The following is a 25,336-nucleotide window of genomic DNA, read 5'->3' as shown; positions in this document are numbered from 1 at the left end:
CTTAAAAATTTATATTCCTCCACAAGAGATAGAAATCATTAGGTCACTCATCTATAATGTTTGGCAGACGGTCTGTTCTAGAAAAACCTTCAGTATTTCAAACATAATACATAGCACTTAGACCAACAGAAGAAGACAACAATTGATATTTGAAAATGATACCAAACCATGACATATTGAATTATTGCTGCACAAAGTAATTACAACAAGCTATTTCGAATTCCTCCATCGACAGAAAAGCATACTCAATATGCCGAGAAAATAGAACCTTATAGCACTATGACAGAGATGTCAGTAAAAAAAGGGGAGAAGGGTGCCCAAGTGTAATTTAGCAAACCAAGACGCAAATCAGCGGAGCAAACCAATTCTTCCTTAAACCACTGACAGATGTCATTAATAAAAAGAAAAGAAGGGAAGGGTAATTTTGCAAACCAAGATGAGGTCAGCGGAACAAAGTGATTCCACCAAGCTATTCCTCCTTTCCAGAAGAGTATAGTGGCCAAGACTGCACATAAAATAAAATAGAGATTCTTAAGAATCAATTAAATATTAAAAACAAAGTATATAACAAGAAAGATGAAAACCAACAGAATAGAAGAGAGCACCAAGCCTCCTGAATTCCTCATTTTCCGTACGTTCCTGATAAAAAAACACAAACTCCAATCTACCAGGACACACCATCAAAGGACAAATATTCCCAATCCCAAAAGGAATATGTAAAAATGACAGGTTTTATCCCAAAGTTGAATGGACAGTATGGTAACCTCTACTTGCCACAGACCATAACTCACCATTAAATTCATGGACTGTCTCCCTTGTCTCCCAAGAATCAATTAAACTTAAAAATCAAGGATAGAATAAAGAAAGATGAAAACTAACCAAACAAAAAACCAAGCCTCCTGAATTCCTCATCTTTAGTGCAGGCAAAAAGATATACTTTAGAATCTCATATGCTTCAACGTTCCAGTTCTTAATACAAAAACACAAACTCCAATACTACCTAGACACACCATCAGAGAACAAGTATCCTCAATCCCAAAATAAACACATTGTAAGAAAGTGACTGGATTTATTCCAAGGTTGAAAGGACAATATGATAGCCTCTGCTTACCACAGGCCACAGAACACCACAAATTCATCCTGTCTCTCCCCTATAACACCCACCAAGAAAATTCAAAGGCTGAACAAGAAGGAAACTTTTTAAGTAACCAAACACATGTAACGCTAGAAGCATAGAAGGCTCACCAGAAATGCTAAACTTTTTTACTGTCAAATTATAGATCAAAAACCCAAATTTAGAACATACACTTTAGAGAAAAAAAAGTGGTATTGATGGTAAAAACCCCTAAGGCTGAACAATTCAATTAAACATCAAAATCAAAAGACTTATCCAAGTGGAAATCATAAAAGAGTAAACCAGGAAGAAGTGCAATAAGAATCGGAACAAAACACACAACTCTGCATAAGAAAAAATAGTCATTTCAGTTTATATGTATGGCGATCAATACCAGAAGCAAATACAAAACATGAATACCAAACAAAAGAAAATAAAACAAGAAGGTACATCTGTTAAAATTTTTACCTTTCCTGCAGCACCAAAGAAAATAAAAAATTAAGAAAAATATGGTTTCAATTGCGATAAAGAATTGTTGAAAACCAGAAAGATTTTAAAAGAAATCATCAAATCAAAATTCAGACGATCCACTCTATTGTAAGATAGTTATTTTTTAAATATTGATGAAAACCAGAATTTTTTTTAAGGAAATCACCGAATCAAAACTCAGAGGCTCCACTCCATAATGAAAGATAGAGATTATTTTTGCAAACTGCTGCAGAAAAACAAGTTCACAATTCAATTTTATATGTAATATGATCAAAGCCTGAAAATAAAAATAATAGAGAATGACTTATTGAAGGAATTGATTTTTATATCAGTAGCCCTTGTTCTTATCCACTTCATAAAGATTTGACAAATGATATATCTAAAAATCAACATGTTCGACAAGGATAAACACATCTCAATATTTTACGTTAATACTTGAATATCAAATGAATAATTGTCCATAAAAATCAAAGAAATTGGAAGAACAATCAATCAAAACCCGAACAGCTCGTCAATATCGATACCATCAAGAACCAAATAAGACAGCAATATCAAGAAACCAAAGCAACCAAGGGAAAATATTGAGAATGCAAGAACTTGAATAACAAATAAGAGAAAGATGAACTAAAAGGAATTGTGTGTTCATCAGCAACACCAAAAGCAAAAATAACAAATCAACAAATATATGCCTTTCAGGATTTAAAGAATACTTGAAGTAAAAGAATTTACTAGAGATCACCAAATCAAAGTTGAGGCTCTGTGATAAGTACAATACTTTGTCTTACATTATTGAGTAAGTTCACAAATCAACTTATGTCTTACAAATAGAACCCGAAAATAAAAATAGTGAAGGATGAATCATTAAAGATATTTGATTTATACGAACTCTCCTTTCTTCTCCATTACATTAAGTATTTCCAAACATTCTAGACATTCAAACTTCACTCTGCAAAAACAAATGCACATCTCAATTATCTAAGAAATAAGTGGACATATAATATAGAACTATATGTTGCGCACATTTGTGCTTGTATATTTTGCTAAAATTTTGTAAATGTGAAAAGGTAATTATAAGTTTTAGGTTGAAATATTACTCCCTCTGGCCTGAATTATAAGCAAATATTCTCTTTTTAGGTTCATTGAGTAATGAATTATAAAAGAGAATATTTGCTTATAATAATGACCAGAGGGAGTATGTTCTAATGACAGTTAGAGCACAAGTAGAGAACTTCTGTAAAGTTGAACTTTAATTTGCAGCCGAGAGATAAACATTCAAATCATTCTTCAAGTTGTCGTAGCTATTTAGTAAAATCTCTTATAATCCAATGGACTTCAATTTTCTCAAAATGTTTTTTTTTGTAAAATCTCTTACAATTCATTGCTTATTATAGGTTCGATGTGTTGTGAATATTATAAATTCGGTCAGTTGTGAATATTTAGCAAATTCATTCACATCAATCAGAAAACTTAATGGTTAATCAACTTATTGGCTATGCATCCGGAACGAATACGACTATTTGAAAGAAGACGGGAACTTGTAAAAAAAGACACAGAAAAATATATGAACTGAGATGATATACAAATGAGATAATATTATCCTTCCCTTACCAATGGCATAGACGTAGGGGTGGTAAAACTGCCTCGGCCAGCCATACATTGTCCATTTTAACCACACTTGAATAGAATGCTATTATCACTGTGAGTGTGCCTAAAGAAATCATAATGAATAAACATGTGCATGATTATTGTAATTAAGACACCTCACAAAAAACATGAGTTAACACACAGTTTCTAGCTACTGAGCAAAGTGTGTACCAAGCTCGATGCGATCTACATCGAAACGAAGATAGAAGCCCCTCACTCTGGGTTAAGCAATGAGATATATTCTAGAATATTGGTTGTTCTTAGATAATGCATGACACTACATTTACATTTTCTAAGAGATAAAAATACAAAGAATCAGCCGAGCACAAAGGATACATAACCGAGTAGAAATAACCGTCAAGCCAATGTTAGTGATGTCAAGACGCTGTGTTTGTTATGCATGCACTAAGAAATATGTGGTGTTCTATGCAGCAATAACAAAGAAATAACAACCTTCGAGAAGAGATTCAAACCAATTTACATCACCGGATAAATGAAGGGTATAGAAAAACATCCCCAAGTCCATCGAAGCTGACCAAAATTCTAAAATATATATTTTTCCCAATACTGATTACAGCTGCAGGCTAGCTCAAACCATCAGAAAATTATCTATAATCCAAAACAAATACATACATCAAGTTGCAAAAAGTTATCCATAATCTCCACCAAAAATCTTGCACCACAACACACCATGCAACATTCTCTATAGATACCAACAACCAGAAAACTACAATAAAAAACATAATCAAAAGTACAAAATTTATATTTCTCTCAAAGGGATAGAAATAACTAGGTCACTCAGTTATAGTATTTGGTAGACGGCCTGATCTGGAAAAATCTTCAATATCTCAAACATAATGCATAACACTTAGACCCACAGAAGAAGACAGCAATTGATATTTGAGAATGATTCCAAACCATGACATGTTGAATTATCACTACACAAACCTACATGTCTAAGAATTTTTTGAGGTGAAAAAAGACGAGGATTAACTCGAGAAGATCGCCTGTTGCTTACATGAAACTAGAAGTGTAGTAATCTAAGCCAAGTGTCAGGTCAGAGGATGAAATTGATTACAACAAGCTATTCCTAATTTCTCCATCTAAATAAAAGCATGCTCATTACGATGAGAAAATAGAACCTTACATCATTGTGACAGATGCCAATAAAAAAAGGGGAAAATGGCCGAGAGTAATTTTGCAAACTAAAAAGCAGGTCAGCGGAACAAAGTAATTCCACCAAGTTATTCTTCCTTACACAAGTGTGACAGAGATGTCAATAAAAAAGAAGGAACTGTAATAAAAATGTAAACAAAAAAGGAGGAAAAGGGAATTGTAATTTTGCAAACCAAGACAAGATCAGCGAAACAAAGTGATTCCACCAAGCTATTCCTCCTGTACAGAAGAGTAAAGTAACCAAGACTGCACATGAATAAAATTGAGATTCTTAAGAATCAGTTAAATTTAAAAAACGAAGAACACCAAAAATTCATTGTAAGAAAGTGACTAGATTTATCCAAGATTGAAATGAAACTATGATAACCACTTCCTGCTACAGGCCACAGAACACCAAAAATTCATTATGTCTCTCCCCTATAACAACCACAGAAAATTTCTTGGATCAGATTTATGTGATTGTGGAATACCAATAAAAAAGATGTAAATATGAAATATCTTTCTTAGTAGAGCTCTTGTAGATTTAAGGTATGGCAACAGTCTGCAAAATATGATGGTTTTTACATCCAATCTACAAGATCTTGTACTCAATATGAAACATCACAATTTAAGCTACCTCCTAATACAGAGAAAGACCTTACTTAGGCCATTGTAACGAAGAAGATATTGTTTTATGAGTATAAATGTAAAAGAATTTCATCTCATCTAACCAACTTATCAAAAATTCCTCATTTTTGGAAGGGCGGAGTTACCTCATAATCTTGTATGCTTTAAACTAGAGTAAAATTCATGTTACGAATATAGAAATAAAATTGGAAGAATTGTGTATTATAAAAAAATGCACAATTTTATCCCAAAGGTGATAGGAATCAAGCGTGTATGATGAAACAAAATACTGAACTGTAAAGAATTCATAATACGAGTAGAGATCACCAAATTGAAACACACATCCAGATATCATTATGGTTCACATGCCCTTGTTGATTCAACCATAGAAGGAGAGTAGTACAAAGCAGAAGAAATACTCGTCTCCAATTTTTCCGCTTCGGATGACGAATTAAAAAAGAGCAGTATGATTATAAATCTTTATGTAGTGTCAAAACCCAGGTAACATTTACTCTGTCAACACATGATAGATATACACAAAATTATGCTGTGACTAATGGATCGTAGAAAAAGAACCAAGAAGAAAGAAATAATTATAGCATAATTCATCAAACCCCTCAAGTCGCAGATCAACATAACAAAGAGAGGCCCACCATGCTACCCCAACTTCATGTAGTACATCAAAAGCCGTGTAACAGTTACTCATTCAACACGATAGATATACAAAATGTTACGTTGTGACAAATGAGTTGTAGAAAAAGAACCAAGAAAAAAGAAAGAATAATTGCATAATTCTTCAAACCACCAAGTCACAAATTAACATAACAAAGAGAGGCTCACCAAGCTGCCCCAACTTCTCCGGCGTTATGGAAACTTATTCCCTGTCAGAATAAGTAACATCAATGTAACTTTCTCAACTGAAACAGCCAAGTGCAAATCATTAAGGAATAAATCAAAAAGTCGTGCAATAAAAATCTGAAGAAATGAAAATAATTCATAATTCATGTAAAGGCCTGATTTAGATATCCAGAAATCACATCGGCGCTGAACGGTTAAATGCATATCTCAATATTCCTTTATTTTTGAGAGCATAGCTCAATCATTGAATAAAGAATTACAGCAAATAATTAAGCAAAAATTCAAAAAGAATTGAAAATTTATATTTAAGAGCAAAGTTCAATAACCTAAACAAACCTCAATGTCAAGAGACTTAGAGACCATAGTAACCAAGGAAAAAAAGGAAGATAGAGCCGAGGAAAATACCTCTTTTGCAATACCAATGAGGAAAATAACATATCAAGAAATATAGCCTCTCATAATCAACATAGAAATACTAAAACAAAAAGAATTTACTAGAGATCACATAAATCAAACACTAGGCTCTATTGCTAATAAGAACAAATGCGGCAAAAAATTATATTTGCAATTCACTTTGTATATTCTATGAACAGGGCCCGATAATAAAAAATAGCATAGGATAGATCATCGAAGAAATCTGATTTAAGCATATCACCAAGCATTCTAGATATCCAAACATCAACTCACTGCAAGAGCAGACACATATCCCACCAACTGTCAAAAAAGAGGGGATGTGTACTGCAAAAAAGATGACAATCTAATTCTGAACACAAAGACCCCGTTAAATCCAAAGGCTAGAAACATGTCTTCACTAATGTTTGTGATAGTTTTCAAATTCCACAGTACATTCATAGCCTATCAGCCCTGTAACATGAAGAAAACCATGCCCACGATGATCTCTGCTACAGCCTTCACAGTATGTATTCCTGTGTGAAATCCACGGGGAACTCATGATAGAGTCGAGGAAACTAGATCGTCAATAAAAACCGAGCAATATGAAGAGAACTCATGAATGATTTGAGAAAATTAGGCCTTAAATTAAGACAAAGAAAAGTGAAAAATTTATACTTGGAGTAGAGATCACCAAATGAAATTGTAGATTAAGCCCCATCCCATAGCTATACTCCAAATCTGAGTGATAATGTTTTGGGAGAAAATATTTCTATTCTTATAAATAGCAAATGATAAGAAAAAAATATAACAAAAGATGTGCAAAACCAATAGAACAAAACAGCGCCAAACCAAGCTTTCCAAAATTCTCCAACCTTGGCGCTAGCAGACGAATCTTGTATGCTTCAACATTCGACCTCTTGATACAAAAACCCCCAACACTATTAGGAGTACAAATCATAAATCACAAATAACAATCAAACCAATAAACAATAACAGAATATCATCACTCCCTTTCCAAAGTGTACCCAACAAGCAAATAGTCAAAGAAAATAAAACCTATCCAAGATATCCATTTCTCCTTTAGAACTACCTCTTTTAAGTTCTCTAATTCTCTTTCCACATAAGTAACAGAGTTATTGTCCATTTCTACAAACAATGCTTGCATCTTCCCGTAGATTTCAGTGTTACTAGCTTTCTTTCTTATAGTTTCAACCTTTTTTTTTCTTCTGATCATTAGACCCTTGAGAACTGTAGGGCTCAAGGTGTGCACAGGGAATTGAGGAAGAACAACAATTGAAGGTGGTAATCCAAGTAGTCCACATAGCAAAGTTTGAAATGTTTTAGTCATAACAAAGAATTAGGTATGATTATATTAGTGATGACGAGTTACGTAATTGGTGTATATCGATAGATACCATGAATCCGAATAAAAGTATGTCATAATCATAAGCAGAAGATTTCTTGAGATTGAATTCTTTCTGCTGTGCCATCCCAGTTGCAACACTATGATCAAAGAAGTAAAGTCCTGCTACCATCAAGGCAGGAATAAAAGCAATACAAATATATGTTGGAGAAACCTTCCCCTGTCTTGTGTCATATGTTACAATCTATTATTAGTTGATTAACATTTGGCAATCTTAGAAGTCGTTTTTGAAGGAAAAACCAAACTAAATTTTATTTGAACATGAATTATTTTTATAACTAGTCTTGGAATTTCAGAAGGCATTCCTCATTTTCGGAAAAGCGGTGTTACTCCAAAACCAAAGTAAAACTCAAGTAACTGATACAAATAGACACAAACCCATAAAAACTAAAAGAACATATAATTTAAAAATAACTAACAAAAAGTTATGGGCCATATGTCCTTTTTATTTTTTCAGAGATATGTAGCACAAATCATCAAAAGCGCTCATCTCTACATCTCCACTTCATCCAACGAGTCTAAGGAGAAGAAAATACCATCTCTGATTTCTACACTTCGGAAGATGAATCTCATTTTCTAGGTATAAAGAATAAAGTGAAATAAACATATAAGCTGAAGGAGACTTTTGTAACCCAATTAAACAGGTGCAATGTGATTGAGAAAGAAGGAAACTTTTTAAGTACACCAAACCCATGTAACACTCAAAGGCTCACCAGAAATGTGTAAACTTTTTCTGTCAAATTATAGATCAAAATCCCAAATTTAGAACATACATTTTGGCAGGAAAAAAGTAGTATTGATGGTAAGAACCCCTTTCAATTAAACATCAAAATCAAAAGACTTATCCAATACACAAAATTATTGTTTCAAAACACAACTAAGAAGAAAAAAAGACTCATTTTTCAATTCATATGTGTTAAGAGTCTCACATTTAACAATATATAGCCTGAACATATGTTTATAAGTGGGAGCAATCCTCGCCCTACTAGCCGATTTCGTAGAGTTGAGTTAGGTCTAACTCACACATTCTAATATCGTATCAGAGCCTCCAGAAAATAAAACAAGACACGTGTGTTCACAAAATTATATTTCCTGCAACACCAGAAAAAAAAATTAAGAGAAATATGATTCCAACAACAATAAAGAATTATTGAAAACCAGAAAGATTTTAAAAGAAATCATCAAATCAAAAATTCAGGCCCCATTCCAGGGCCGTCTTTAAAGACGTGCAAGACGGACTACCGCACAGGGCCTCAAATTTTTTACGATTTAATCGTAACTAAATAGGGCCTCATAAATATTTGCCACTGTTAAAATGGAGGCAAGTAGGGCTTCTAATTATTTTGTCATGGTTGAACCATAACTAATCTACACAGGGCCTCCAAAAAATTGAGACGGCCTTGCTCCATTCTATTGAAAGATAATTATTATTTAAGAATTGTTGAAAATCAGAACTTTTTTTATAGAAATCACCAAATCAAACTCAGCCTCCACTCAATAATGAAAGATAGAGATTGTTTTTTCAAAACACTGCCGAAAAACAAGTCCACAACTCAATTTGCATGTAATGTGATCAAAGCCTGAAAATAAAAATAATATGGACGACTCATTGAAGGAATTGATTTGTATAGGTAGCCCTTGCTCTTATCCATTTTATTAATTGCCAAATGTTAGAGATATCTGAAAACCAACATGCTGCAACAAGATAAACACATCTCAATAGACATCTGAATACTATTTTACTTAAAAAATTATTTCTTGATTATCAAATGAATAATTGTCCATAAAAAACTATGCATTAAATCAAAGAGAAATTGGAGGAACAATCAATCAAAACCCGAACAACTCATCAATAGCAGCAGATCATTAATTTGTTCATTGTAGAAGCAGTCATCTCCAATTTCACCAACTTGCTTGAACATTAACATTACTGCTTCAGGCCTCTCTGTTCCATCAAAATTTTGGGTTGAAGCTTACCGTCTTCTATCTCAAGTTCTAGATTTTGATACACCTTGCTTTCATCTTTTTAACCTCAGCCCAACATCTTTTTAACCTCAGCCCAATTATCATAATATCCACACTTTTTGTTGTGTATGTATTATTCAGTTACTGCCTCTTGAACGTCATAAGCTTGAGGCACAATCCGTTCAATGTGCATTTATGAGATATAGTCTTAATAAGAAAAAAGTTCTTGTGTTATAATGCCTCTCCACATCGCATCTGTATTTACTCGCAATATGATTTTTTTTTATCAAATTTTTTTCCCGTATCTTTCCCCTAATTCTTATGATGTTTCTATTCTTCCCAACTTCCAAGAGGTCTCATGATCTAGGTGCAATTTGATTGAGAAAGAAGGAAACTTTTTCCGTACAAAACCCATGTAACATTAGAAGAGTAGAAGGCTAGCCAGAAATGTCTAAACTTATTTACTGTCAAATTATAGATCAAAAACCCAAATTTAAAACATACACTTTTCAGAAGAAGAAAAAAAGTAGTATTGATGGTAATCATAAAAGACTTATCCAAGTGAAAATCATAAAAGAGTAAACCAGGAAGAAGTGCAATAAGAATCGGAACAAAATAAACCTGGGGATCTACATGATGTTATAGTTTCAAAACACACAACTCTGCATAAGAAAAACAGAGTCATTTCAGTTTATATTCCAGAATGTTGGTTGTTCTTAGATAATGCATGACACTACATTTACAATTTCAAAGAGATAAAAATACAAAGAATCAGCCGAAGCACAAAGGATACATAATCGAGTAGAAATCACCATCAAGCCAATGCTAGTGATGTCAAGACAGCGCGTTTGTTATGCACTAAGAAATATGTGGTGTTCTATGAAGCAAATATCAAAGAAATAACAACCTACAAGAAGAGAGTCAATCCTATGCACTTCACCAGATAAATGAAGGTATAGAAAAGCATCCCCAAGTCCATCGAAGCTGACCAAAATTCTAAAATATATGTTCGCATCACTGATTACAGCTGCAGGCTACCATCAGAGAATTATCTATAATCTAAAACAAATACATACATCAGTTACAAAAAATTATCTATAATCTCCACCAAAAACTCTCACACCACACCACACCATGCAACATTCTCTATCGAAACCAACAAGAAAACTACAATAAAAAAACTACAATAAAAAACATTATAAAAAATTCAAACTTTATATTCCTCTCCTAGGGATAGAAATAATTCGGTCACTCATCTATAATATTTTGCAGACGGCCTGATCTAGAAAAGTCTTCAATATCTCAAACATAATGCATAACACTTAGACCCACAGAAGAAGACAGCAATTGATATTTGAGAATGATGCCAAACCATGACATGTTGAATTATCACTGCACGAACCTACATGTCTTAGAATTTTTTGAGGTGAAAAAAAGACAAGGATTAACTCAAGAGAAGATTGCCTGTCTCTTACATGAAGCTAGAAGTGGCAGGTCAAAGGAACAAAGTGATTACAACAAGCTATTCCAAATTTCTCAATCTACAGAAAAGCCTGCTCATTATGACAGAGATGCCAATAATAAAAAAGGGAAAAATTGCCAAATGTAATTTTGCAAACTAAGCAGCTCAGCGGGACAAAGTAATTCCACCAAGTTATTCCTCCTGTACAAAAGAGTAAAGTAAACCAAGACTGCACAAAAATAAAATAGAGATTCTTAAGAAATAAGTTAAACTTAAAACACAAAGATGAAAATCAACATAATAGAAAAAAGCACCAAGCCTCATTAATTCCCCATCTTCAGTACATTCCTGATACAAAAACACAAACTCCAATACTGCCAGAACACACCATCAAAGGACAAATATCCCCCATCCCTAAACAAATATATAAAAAAGTGACGAGTTTTATCCCAAGGTTGAATGGACAGTATGGTAACCTCTGCTTGCCAAGGGCCATAGCACACCACAAATTCATGAACTGTCTCTTCCTTCTCTCCCAAGAATCAATTAAACTTAAAAATCAAGAATAGATAGAACAAAGAAAGGTGAAAACTAACTGAACAACACAGCAAGCCTCCTGAATTCCTCATCTTCAGTGCAGGCATAAATATATACTCTAGAATCTTGTATGCTTCAATGTTCCAATTCCTGATTAAAAAAACACAAACTCCAATACTACTAGACACACCATCAGAGAACAACTATCCTCAATCCCATAACAAACACATTGTAAGAAAGTGATTGGATTTATCCCAAGATTGAAAGGAAAGTATGATAACCTCTGCTTGCTACAGGCCACAGAACACCAGAAATTCATCATGTCTCTCCCCTATAACACCCACCAAGAAAATTCTCAGGATCGGATTTTATGTAATTGCTGAGTATCAATAAAAAAGACCGGAAATATGAAGTGTCTTTCTTAGTAGAGAGCTGACTAAATTAAAGCATGACAACAAAGTCTACAAAACATGATGGTTCATTTCCATCCAATCTACAAGATCTTGTACTCAATATGAAACATCACAATTTAAGCTTCCACCCAAATACAGAGGAACCCTTAGGCCAGTCTAATGATATCATTTTAGGAGTAAAAACGTAAAAGAGTATCATCTTACCTAACAAACTTATCCAAAATTCCTCATTTTTTGAAGGGCGAAGTTATCTCAGAATCTTGTATACCAGAGTAAAATTCATGTTACGAATACAGAAACACAACTGGAAAAGAATTGTGTAATATAGAAAAATGCATAACTTTATCTCAAAGATGATAGGAATCAAGTGTGTATGATAAAACAAAATATTGAACCGTAAAGAATTCATAATCTGAATAGAGATCACCAAATTAAAATGCACATCCACATATCAATATGGTCCACTTGCCCTTGTTGATTTGATCACAGAAGGAAAGTAGTACAAAGCGGAAGAAATACTCTACCATATTTTTCCGCTTCGGATGACGAATTAAAAAGGAGCAGTATGATTATGTATCTTTATGTAGTACATCAAAACCCATGTAACATTTACTCTGTCAACACATGATAGATATACACAAAAATATAATGTGACAAATGGGTTGTAGAAAAATAACTAAGAAAGAAAGAATAGTAGCATAATTCATCAAACCACCAAGTCGCAGATCAACATCACAAAGAGAGGCCCACCAAGCTGCCCCAAATTCATGTAGTACATGAAAACCCATGTAACGGTTACTCTGTCAACACATAATATATATAAAATGTTATGTTGCGACAAATGAGTTGTAGAAAAAGAACCAAGAAGAAAGAGAGAATAATCGCATAATTCTTTAAACCCAGAAGAAAGAAAGAACAGTAGCATAATTCATCAAACCACCAAGTCGCAAATCAACATCACAAAGAGAGGCCCACCAAGCTGCCCCAAATTCATGTAGTACATTAAAACCCATGTAACGGTTACTCTGTCAACACATAATAGATATATAAAAATGTTATGTTGCGACAAATGAGTTGTAGAAAAAGAACCAAGAAGAAAGAGAGAAGAATCGCATAATTCTTCAAACCCCCGAGTTACAAATTAACATAACAAAGAGAGGCCTACCAAACTGCCCCAATTTCTCCGGAGATTTGGAAACTTAATCCCTGTCAGAATTAACATTTGTAAAATAAAAGTAATCAGAATTAACATTTGTAAAATAAAAGTAATCGAAAAACCCAAATGTAGAACACTAACATTTGTAAAATAAAAGTAATCAAAAACCCAAATGTAGAACTAACATTTGTAAAAAAAGTAATAGTTATGGTAAGAATCCCCAAAGCTGAACTTTTCTATTAAACATCAATGTAACTGATAGAACAGAGGTAAGATAGAATATAATAGAGAAAATTATTTTATTAATGAATGTGAAAACAAAAAAGAATTCCAGAGCTACTGCTCCTCAGTCAGAGAACAATTCTCTCACTGCCTAAACCCTAATAAGGAAAACCGAAAATAATAATCTCTTCTATCTACTGCCCCATACACTCCTATTTATATGGGGAATACTAACTGAACTAACTCCTATTTATTTGGATGATAAAAACTAACTGACTAAGCCACTCCTAATTATTTGCGGAATAAAAACTAACTAATTGAGCCAACTCCTATTTATTTGGTTTGGACTAAGGCCCAAACCAATATCCTAACAATACCGGCAACCAAAAATACAACCTTGTCCTCAAGGTTGAGATGAGAAAATGTCTTTCAACATATAACAATGACATGCCAAACACTTCCCTTGCAAGGTAATGGTGGGTCTAAAACAAGACCAAATTTGCACTTCAGCAAACCACAAAACCATACTTGGAGTTCATTTTCTTGAGACACAACAACAACAACACTACTATAGCTTTTGCATCTCCCTGGATCCCATTGTTGAGAACTTGATAGACCGACTTCAAACAATCGAACCTGTTGCACATCTTCATTCTTACTATCTCTTGATGATGGTCTGCAGCTTTTCTCTTTAAAACCCATTTGAAATTGTCGCTTTTGCCTCAACTTTTTTGGATCCTTCCCTCCTTCAGCAACCATGATGCACGCTAAACTAATATTGTAATTTGCATATGGCGGATCTGGTGGCGGCAGCCGCATGCACATGCGACACCTCATCTTTTTCATTTTTCCTCTCTTCTCTACTCTCTCTCTCTGACCACGGATTCACTGAGATCTGGCGGCTTGGCCGACGGTTTTTGCTTTAGAAGGTGCTTCACGAATGAACCAATGTCTGGTGGTTTCGGCGGCAGTGTGCGAGCCACCAATATATAATTTTCGTGCTTCTCCTTGGCTTGCGTCAGATGTAGAAACTCCATCCATGATTTCCACGAACATGATGATTTGGAATGGGGAGGGACCCTCTTCCAACAATATCTGACCGGTGACGACGCGATCAAAGTCTTCTGAGATGGAGGTGATATTAGTGACTCTAAACTCTGTGACTTCATCAGTCCCTTCTCTGGTTTCTCAGCCACAAGGATCACATCTTTGCTCACCCCATTGCTTTCCTTCTTTTCCATTGCATCTCCCTTTTCCGACTTTGCATCTGTATGAAACTCTGTTCCACAGTTCTCTTTCATAACATTTGGTATCGGAAACACACTCCAATCAGAGCTAAGATTCTCTGCGGGAATATGCCCCACATGCTTAGCCATCTCTGTCCTTAGCAATTGACGAAACTCCAACTTAAAGGATTGAACCGATTCTTCCAATCTTCCCATTCTCAATTCAATTGCGTCAATTCTCTCAACCATTCCTTCTTCTAACACTTCTTCTTCTGCAATCATCTTTGAATGACACAAATGCTGGCACCTCGACGCTCCGGTAGGTCGGACCAATTGATAGAACAGAGGTAAGATAGAATATAATGGAGAAAATTATTTTATTAATGAATGTGAAAACAAAAAAGAATTCCAGAGCTACTGCTCCTCAGTCAGAGAACAATTCTCTCACTGCCTAAACCCTAATAAGGAAAACCGAAAATAATAATCTCTTCTATCTACTGCCCCATACACTCCTATTTATATGGGGAATACTAACTGAACTAACTCCTATTTATTTGGATGATAAAAACTAACTGACTAAGCCACTCCTAATTATTTGCGGAATAAAAACTAACTAATTGAGCCAACTCCTATTTATTTGGTTTGGACTAAGGCCCAAACCAATATCTAACAGATATTGGTTTGGGCCTTAGTCCAAACCAAATAAATAGGAGTTGGCTCAATTAGTTAGTTTTTATTCCGCAAATAATTAGGAGTGGCTTAGTCAGTTAGTTTTTATCATCCAAATAAATAGGAGTTAGTTCAGTTAGTATTCCCCATATAAATAGGAGTGTATGGGGCAGTAGATAGAAGGGATTATCGGTTTTCCTTATTAGGGTTTAGGCAGTGAGAGAATTGTTCTCTGACTGAGGAGCAGTAGCTCTGGAATTCTTTTTTGTTTTCACATTCATTAATAAAATAATTTTCTCCATTATATTCTATCTTACCTCTGTTCTATCAATTGGTCCGACCTACCGGATTCGAACCAATATCCTAACAATAACTTTCTCAACTGAAACAGCCAAGTGCAAATCATTAAGGAGTAAATCAAGAAGTAGTGCAATAAGAATCGGAAGAAATGAAAATAATTCACAATTCATGTAGAGGCTTGATTCAGATATCCAGAAATCAAATCGCAGCTAAACAATTAAATGCATATCTCAATATTCTTTTATTTTTAAGAGCATAGCTCAATCATTGAATAAAAATTAGTATCAAACAATTAAACAAATAATCGAAAAGAATTGAAATTTATATTCTCGAGCAAAGCTCAATAACCAAATTAGGAGTAAGATACAGCAGAGGAAAATACCACTTCTGCAATACCAGTGAGGAAAATAACAAATCAAGAAATATAAGCTCTGATAATCAATATAGAAATCCCTCGGTACTTTCATAGCCTCTTAGCCTTGTAACACAAGGAAAACCATGCCCTTGATAATCTCTGCCACAACCTTCACAATATGTATTCTTGTGTGAAGTCGACGGAGAACTCATGATAGAGCCGAGGAAATTAGATCTCAATAAAAACCGGGCAATGTGAAGAGAACTCGTGAAGGATTTGAGAAAATTAGACCTGCAATAAGACAAAGAAAAGTGAAGAATTTATTACTGGAGTAGAGAACACCAAATGAAATGGTAGATTCTGGTGCTACATAGGCTCCACCCCATATTTATCCTCCAAATCCGAGTGACTTGTTTTAGGACAAACTATTCCTATTCTTATAAATAGAAAATATAAGAAAAAAATATAACAAAGGAAATGGAAAACCAGTAGAACTAGCAAGCTTTTCGAAATTCTCCAACCTCGGCGTTGGCAGACAAACCTTGTGTGCTTCAACATTCCACCTCTTGATACAAAAACTCCCAACACTACCAGGATAGACCATCAAAGGACAAATATCCCAATTATCCCAATTGCAAAACACATACATGTGTGAAAAAGACTAGTTTTGTCCAAGAGAATGAAAGGATATCGGATTGTATGTTAACCTCCGCTTGCAACAAAGCCTAGGCACACCAAAATTTATAACCACCCTAAACTAAGCTTCCCAAAATTCTTCATCCACAGAGCTAGAAAACAAATCCGGTATGCTTTAATATTGTAACACCAAGATGAAAATTCAAAAGAACTGAAAAAAAACAATTGCTGTGTCAATCGAAACAAAAATTGAAATGTTAGGTATGAACAAATCAAAGTATATAACACAGCCTGCAGAAAATGTTGGTTCTTTAGAACAGATGTCTATCCAATTTGAAAGATCTTGTCCTCAATCTGAAACATTATGAATTTAAGCTTCCACTTAAAACGAGAGGATATCGATTTATGATAAATCACAAGTAACAATCGAATCAATAAACAACAAAAGAATATCATCTCTCCCTTGCCAATGTGTGAATATCGATTTATGATAAATCACAAGTAACAATCGAATCAATAAACAATAAAAGAATATCATCTCTCCCTTGCCAATGTGTCCCCAACAAACAGATAGTCAAAGCAAATAACACCTAACCAAGATTTCTCATTTTGGGAAGGGCGGGGTAACTCCAAAACCAGAGTAAAATGGATACGAATAGACAAAAAACCTTAACACTAAAAAAACATATAATTTAAAAATGACTAAAGCATGTATGCTGAAACAATATACAGGAATGTAAAATATATATAATCTAAATAGAGATCACCAAATTAATGCCTAGCAAATATATAACACAGCCTGCAGGAAATTATAGATCAAAAACCTAAATTTAGAACATACACTTGTGCGGAAAAAAAGTAGTTTTGATGGAAATCATAAAAAGAGTAAATCAAGAAGTGCAATAAGAATCGGAACAAAATAAACCTGGGAACTCATAAATATTGCACCAGTTGCAGCTGAGGAATACCGATATGGGGAAAAAACTATTAGTTTAGCCTTATTATATCATATATGACAATTGAAAAAAGAAAAAAAAGAAATTATCACAACGGAAATGGAAAATCAACAAAACAAAAGAGGTGCGAAAAAACGGCAGAATTCCTTATCCTCGAGATAGAGATGTTCCCAGGAATCAGGTATGGTTTCTTGTATACCTCCTGCTAAAACAGGATACACCATAAGAGGACAAATATCCCAAATACCAAAACAAATAGACCATATGTAACTAAAAAATTGAACTTTCTTTCCCAAAGCTATAGACAGAAAGAATATGAACCTCTGACTGCAACTATAGACAGAAAGAATGTGAACCTCCCTGAATGCCACGTGTTCCCCAGAAAACGGGACATTTACACGTTTTCTCGTACACAAAACTAAGGATCTGACAAAAGTATATGTTGAGTAAAGTAGATATTGAGTATCAAAATCAAACAAAGATTGAAATGAAAAGAGTATTAGTAGAGATGACTAAACTAGAGCATAGAAACAGAGGGAGTATATAGCCCAGAAAATATGAGGAACTCGAGAGATCGTGTAATGATAATTTTGGTTTCATCCTAATACAGAGTCTTTGGGCCACTGCAACAGAGAGGATATCTTTTAGGAGTATTTATCATAATCATCATAAATCACAAATAAAAATGTGATAACAAAAGATTATAGAAAACCCATCCTGACAAAGTTAAGTTCTTGCCAGCCAACCAATCATCATCATAACAAAAAACACATCTTGTAAATACAACCTTCAGCTTGGGAAGTGGAAAAAGTAATTCCATAATCTTGTATGCTAAGTCAGACTATAACTCAGGTTCACGTATACTATATAGACACGCACAAAAGCTTTATTACATGGGGAAATACAAAAACTTTGACCCCAGCATGTAAGTAAAAAAAATACCTAGGATTAATGAGAAAGTGTGAAAATCTAACTTGCATAGAAGAAACAAAGGAATGATTTTGAAATATTCAAATCTAAGCATAGCAACAGAATATACAGCTCAACCTGCCAAACATGACTATCCAAATCTCCTTCAAACCATGTTAAGTAGTTCACACCGCAGAAGCACTCATCTCCAATATCTCCAAATTCACACACTCATCTCCAATATCTCCAAATTCAGACTGCAAACCAACACATGCATTACGTGTACTCAGCACCAAATGATACATGTACAGAAAAAAAATAATAAAGACGGGAGTTTTTGGTTTTGGTTTATGTATCCTGTAGTTGTTCTCTGTCCATGTCCATTGTATCAAGACTAATGGAAGAAATTTGATTTATCTATCGGAGATTCTAGATATCAGAACTAACTCTGCAAAACAGATTAGATACGTCACTGAATTATCAAAATCATAAGTATATTCAAAACAAGATGTCACTGAATTATCAAAATCATGAAGCATATCCAAAAAAAATTTACGAATAATTATCACAGATCCTTAATAGAAGATCTTGATGTCTACACAATCAACACCAGAAAACAAAATCAACAAAACCTGAAATCAAACCACACCAAAACAATATGAAATTAATGGCATCTACGATCTGAGAGAAGGTGTCAATATGATCTGAGAAAAGGTATCAAAAAGAATTCCACCATACTGCTAACAAATGAAAACATGATAAAAAAGAAGAAGAATATTTTAAAATTAAAATAAAAGAGCATACTCCAAGTTTGAAACCACAACAACTAAATGAAACAACAAAATGAGGAAACCAAAATAGTAAGAAGGCAAAACTTGAAGATTAAAAGGAGGAAGATCAAAATAATAATAGTATCTGATGAGCATTATTGCATAGACATCTAAATTCGTAGAAAAGAATTTAATAGAGATCGCCAAAACTAAAAACTAGGTTGGAGAACACAACAACTTAAGGATCAAACAAAAGGAAGATAGAACCCGAAGGAATCATGTGTTTATATATCATCTCATCTACTATAACAAATAGGAAAATAACAACAAATCAGGAATTATCTTCTCTCAAAATCGATAAAAACATATTGAGAGGTAAAGAATTTATAAAATCATATTCTGATTTGTCAAGGCTCATCTTCTCACTTAAGCCCAATGGATGATCTACAATCTGGCTGTTTCCAATTTATAAAATCTCATCTAATAAAATAATAATTATATTAATATAATAATAATGCTTAAATAGATATGGAACATTATTGCATTTTTTACAAGTGAACTTCAAAAGAGAGAATCGTATATAAAGTTCAGAAATTTGGTAAAGTTTGCATGTAGCAATAAATTCTCACTGAAATCGTGTTGTTTATTTAGGTAACATATATTTCTTACTTCCAACTTTTTATGAGAAGAAAATTTAGCCAAGAAAAAGATGGACATGTACTACATAACCATAAATACTTGTATTCCTTCTGCAAAACACAAAAATCAACATTACCTCATTACACTGTTATAGGACACCTATATTTCAAATGTATGCTCAGGAAAAAAATGACCTGTTAAATGTAAAAGTTCAAATTCCACAATACATTCATAGCTTCTCTCCATATGAAGTCTACAGGGAACTTACGAAGACATCCAAAAAAATAAGATCTTAACATATATGCAAAGAAACATGAAGAATTAATAGTTAGAAATTGCAAGATGAAAGCACAACAACATTGCAGCCTCTTATATGAAGTCTACAGGGAACTTACGAAGACATCCAAAAAATAAGATCTTAACATATATGCAAAGAAACATGAAGAATTAATAGTTAGAAATTGCAAGATGAAAGCACAACAACAACCAATTGCAGCCTCTTATACTCATTTAGGCTCCCCTTTTGCCAAGTTCTTGCACCAGTTGCAGATTCTGTGAGGGATACCCATATGGGAGAGATGATCTTTAGTTTCATAGCATCTCTCCCATGAAACATCAAGCACATATTCCATGTGACGCCTACAAGGAACTCACAAAGAACTCACAAAGAAGAAATCTAGAAAACAAGACCTTAATATATACAAAGAAACATGAAGAATTAATACTCATAGTAGAGATCACCCGATGAAAGTACAACAACAACCAATTGCAGCCTATATGGGAGAGATGATCTTTGGTTTCATAGCATCTCTCCCATGAAACATCAAGCACATATTCCATGTGACGCCTACAAGGAACTCACAAAGAACTCACAAAGAAGAAATCTAGAAAACAAGACCTTAATATATACAAAGAAACATGAAGAATTAATACTCATAGTAGAGATCACCCGATGAAAGTACAACAACAACCAATTGCAGCCTATTGTGCTCAATTAGGCTCCCCTTATGCCAAGTTCTTGCACCAGTTGCAAATTAGCTGAGGAATACCCAAATGGAAGAGAAGATTTTTTGTTCAGTCTTATATATCACTTATGACAAGAATAAAAATGAAACAAGAAAAAGAACTTACAACAAAGGAAATGGCAAATCAACAAAATAAAAGAGATGCGAAAAATCTGTAGAATTCCTTATCCTCGAGATAGAAATGTTCCCTAGAATCGGGTATGGTTTCTTGTATGCCTCCAACTAAAACAGAACACACCATTGGAGGACAAATATCTCAAATACCAAAATAAATAGACCGTATGTAACTAAAAAATTGAATGTTCTTTCCCAAAGCTATAGACAGAAAGAATGTTAACCTCTGACTGCAGCTATAAACAAAAAGCATGTGAACCTCGGACTGCCACAGGTTCCATGGGTTATCTCCTGAGTAACATCCACACACAAGAGACTAAGGAACCGACAAAAGTATATGTTGAGTATCAAAATCAAACAAAGATTGAAATGAGAAGAGTATTAGCAGAAATGACCAAATTAGAGCGTAGCAACAGAGGGAGTATATAACCCACAATATATGAGGATTCATTGGAACAAAATTTTATCCAACTCGAGAGATCATGTAATGATAAGTTTGTTTCGTTCTAATCCAGAGTCTTTGGGCCACTGCAACCAAGAGGATGCCTTGTTAGGAATATGTATCATAATAAAAACATCATAACAGAAGATTATATAAAACCTATCCTGATGCCGAAATATTCAAATCTAAGCATAGCAACAGAATATACAGCTCAACCAGCCAAAAATGACTATCCACGTCTCCTTGACATCATGTTAAGTAGTTCACACCACAGAAGCACTTATCTCCAATATCTCAAAAATCAGACTGCAACCAAAGCATGCATTACGTGTACTCAGCACCAAATGAAGACAAGGAGAGTTTTTGGTTTTGATTCATGTATCCTGTTGTTTTTCTCTTTCTCTGTCCATGTCCATCGTATCAAGACTAAGGGAAGAAATTTGATTTATCTATCGGAGAATCTAGATATCAAGACCTAACTCTGCAAGACCGATTAGATACGTTACTCAATTATCAAAATCATGAATCATACCCAAAAGAATTTTACAAATAATTATCACTGATCCTTCATAAAAGAGTAATCAACACTAGAAAACAAAAACAACAAAACCTGAAATCAAACCACACCAAAAAACGTAACATCAATACGATCTGAGAAAAGGTATCAATAAGAAAATCCCTAACAACCACGTTCATAGCAGCCAGTCCAAGAAAGCAAGAACAACAGAACCTGAAATCAAGCCTTCGCGGAGCAATTAAGTGTTCAACTAATCAAGCAATCAAGAAATCCAGAAATCGAGAAATCAAGAAAACAGAGAAAGTAGGGCACAAGAACGAGAACGAGCAAACTCCAGAATCAAGAAATCGTGCAACCCTAGACTCTCCAAGGTGGAGAAAAAGAAGTTCACTATTCAATGAATTGAAATCTGAATCCATTCCGTTCTTATCTGTTGTATCGAGAATCGCAAAAAGACTATCCAATAAAAGAATTATATCAAAAAATTATACAAATAATTCTCGAGTACCGAAATTCTTGATATCTAACAATCCAAATAACGAAAAAAACTCATAGCGATAAAACAAGAACGACGAACCCTAAAATCGAGAGCTATCACGAAGCAAAGAAATTTGAGCAATATACAATATGTAGGATGGTTTATATAGGATTCGGAGTCAAGATAGACGGCTAAGATAACACGGATGGTGGAACATTTGACGGTGACGATGCAATTAAAATAAATCTGTTTTACGCGTTTTCTAAATAAGGCGGTGTCAGATGCGCGGGTTAAGATACCGTTGGATATCGCAGTCGGTTTGCGTACCAAGCAAGCACCGACTTTTGTGTGGAAAAAACTGTTTCATATATGTAAAAATATTACTAATCATTATTAAATTAAATATATTTTTGTAAATTCTTTTATTTATGTGAGATTTCCAGAAATTTCTTAGTTGAAAATGTACCTAATATACTATTTTACAATTTGACTCAAATTTTTTAGAGCATCCACATTTATTTTATTTATTTGAGTTTTTTTTAAATAAGTTCCTTTATATTTTTTATATCACTTTATAATTTTCTTATTATTTGAATAAGTCAAATCTATTTTTTTTAAATAGCTTTTAGGGATATATATATATATATTTGATATCCTTCTTCTCACGCTAGGGATAAGATATTTATAGAGGCTTTTGGACCCGGAGTTTAGGATTTATCGGGAATGATAATTGCCAACTCATCCATTGTAGTCGATCTTTGAATCCCTGTTTTCTAGTAGGAGGTAATTAAGTTTGTTGACTCTGAATTCTCTTTAATTAGGACGTGTCTTTTCTCACGTTTCTCACGACGGGGTGAGTAGAGAGTGAGCAGGGCGAAGTTACCCTCAATTACGGGCAGCAAAGGAGAATCGCCCCTAGAAAGGTGTCGTCCTTTACTAGCGACCATGATTCCCTCGACCTTGACGGATCTTTTACAAATATAATAAAAGGGAGTGAATAAACACCTAAGTATAACACGAGAACCACTAAGCATAAGAAGTGTCAAAAGTCCTAAAAAGAGCAAAACTTACATCAAGAAAGAGAAACCAACAAAATAAACAACACAACCAACACTACTAAGAGGTCTCGACAGCTAAAAAATCAAGCTACTAACAAAAATCACTTATCGAAAATTCATAACCCATTAAAGAGCAACAAAAAAATCAAAACCAAAACCTACCTCCAATCTAAGATAAACACTCGATGTTCTATAAGGTGCATGACTTCACCATTGATCTCCCCAAAAATCATTTCCAAGCAAAAAAATACTTTTATTTTGTATATCTTTGCCCGCATGAAGACATTACATTTCCTTAGTTTGCTCAAAAGAAAATCACACACCAGAGTGATCTTGATCTCCTCGCCATCTTCAAAATAAACACTAACCTAGGTCACCAAGATTCACAAAGAAAAACAAATCCTCATAGGAAGGCTATTCACCATCTAGATTATAAACTTTTCATTCCCCAAGGTCCTTGGAGAAGTCTCCTCACATGAAAACATACAACAAAATAATTGACTGGGACGAACACATTGAGAATGTTAAAGGTGTCCCATATTACCGAGGAACATAAGGCACGATGATATGTATCATATTTTACTCGACACTTAACGAAAGAGCTTTAATATGGTCAAACATTTGACGAGCCAACTACATACACTACTACAAAATAGACCTTTCGTAACACCATATTACAACGGTCTCCTTGATAACTGTGGTAATAACTATTTTTTGGCTCTTTTTTTTGGTAGTATTCATAAAAGAAATTTCACTACGGTCATAGTTAACAACCATGGTAAAATGTACCTGGAGTGTAAGGTTTGAATCCGAGCACCAACAATTTTCTATTTTTTGTTATAAAATAGGCTTGTCCTTGTATATCATCATAGTTCATAAGCAACCATGGTGTATGGTTTTATCATTTCATCATAGTTATTTTTATCAACCGTGGTGAAAGGTGTTACATATTGATATATAAACAAAATTATCTCTCGCTTCAGCACATAATAGTCGGCTCTTTCAAAACCGAACCCTAACACCTCTCTCACTCGTCACTCTCATATATCCTAATCTCCATTAACATTTCGACAACCTTTATTTACAAACAAGCAAAATGGGAACCCCAAACTCATTCACCGAACTCGTCTTCTTCGAAGAGTTACCTTTGTTACATCAATTCTTAGAAAATGGATACCTTTCAAGTTTGTCTTCACAATAGTTTATGTTTCAAAATCTGTTTAGAAGTTAACTTAATATGAATGAAAATATACCATAAGAAGTGAATTATGTTGTTATTGTATCATTGTTTACGTTTCAATAGCTTGTTTCATAATGTTTGAACTTTCTGATGATTTTGACTTATAAAGACGGAAGGTGAATGAATAAAATTAATGAGGATGAAGCTAAAGTGAGCGCTACAAACTTGTGTGAAAGACCTAGAATGACACTCATTTAAATTTAACAAATTTTTGTAGCTCTCGCTTCAACTCCAACTTCCTTTCTTTTGGATGCCATTATGGAAGTAAGTTTTTGAAACATTTTATGAGTTGATATTGTGGATCTATGTGCTTGCAAGTAGTAAGGATTAACATATGGAGTTTTGACGACGACAACGTACGACGAAGGTCTGCTGCAACACTAGATAAATCATCTTAGAAACACACAGGACCAACTGCTTTTACTATCATACAATATTCAACAGAAGTCTTGAAGCTTCCTTGATGCAAAGTGTGAAAGTTCGCCGGGTCATGTCTGTTAGTTAGTCTGAGTGAACTAAATATTGTAAAGATAAGGTAGTATCT

The 25,336-nt window shown here is 34.0% G+C and overlaps 2 long non-coding RNA genes across 3 annotated transcripts; both read right to left on the bottom strand.

Annotated features, from left to right (window-relative positions):
* Positions 1–156: 156 nt before the first annotated feature.
* On the bottom strand, positions 157–15,342 carry LOC131654055 (uncharacterized). Its single transcript, XR_009299212.1, has 2 exons — positions 3,212–15,342; positions 157–2,549 (listed from the first exon to the last, which is right to left on the bottom strand). It is a non-coding gene; the product is annotated as an uncharacterized LOC131654055 (long non-coding RNA).
* A 612-nt stretch (positions 15,343–15,954) lies between these two features.
* LOC131654054 (uncharacterized) lies at positions 15,955–22,783 on the bottom strand. 2 transcript variants are annotated; one of them, XR_009299210.1, is made up of 2 exons: positions 16,530–22,783; positions 15,955–16,299 (listed from the first exon to the last, which is right to left on the bottom strand). It is a non-coding gene; the product is annotated as an uncharacterized LOC131654054 (long non-coding RNA). The 2 variants fall into 2 exon arrangements; XR_009299211.1 differs by having other exon boundaries at positions 16,550–22,783.
* Positions 22,784–25,336: the final 2,553 nt, after the last annotated feature.

This window comes from Vicia villosa, linkage group LG2, assembly GCF_029867415.1.
Source record: "Vicia villosa cultivar HV-30 ecotype Madison, WI linkage group LG2, Vvil1.0, whole genome shotgun sequence".
In the NCBI taxonomy this organism is placed as follows: Eukaryota; Viridiplantae; Streptophyta; class Magnoliopsida; order Fabales; family Fabaceae; genus Vicia; species Vicia villosa.
This window is presented reverse-complemented; position numbering and strand designations above follow the sequence as displayed.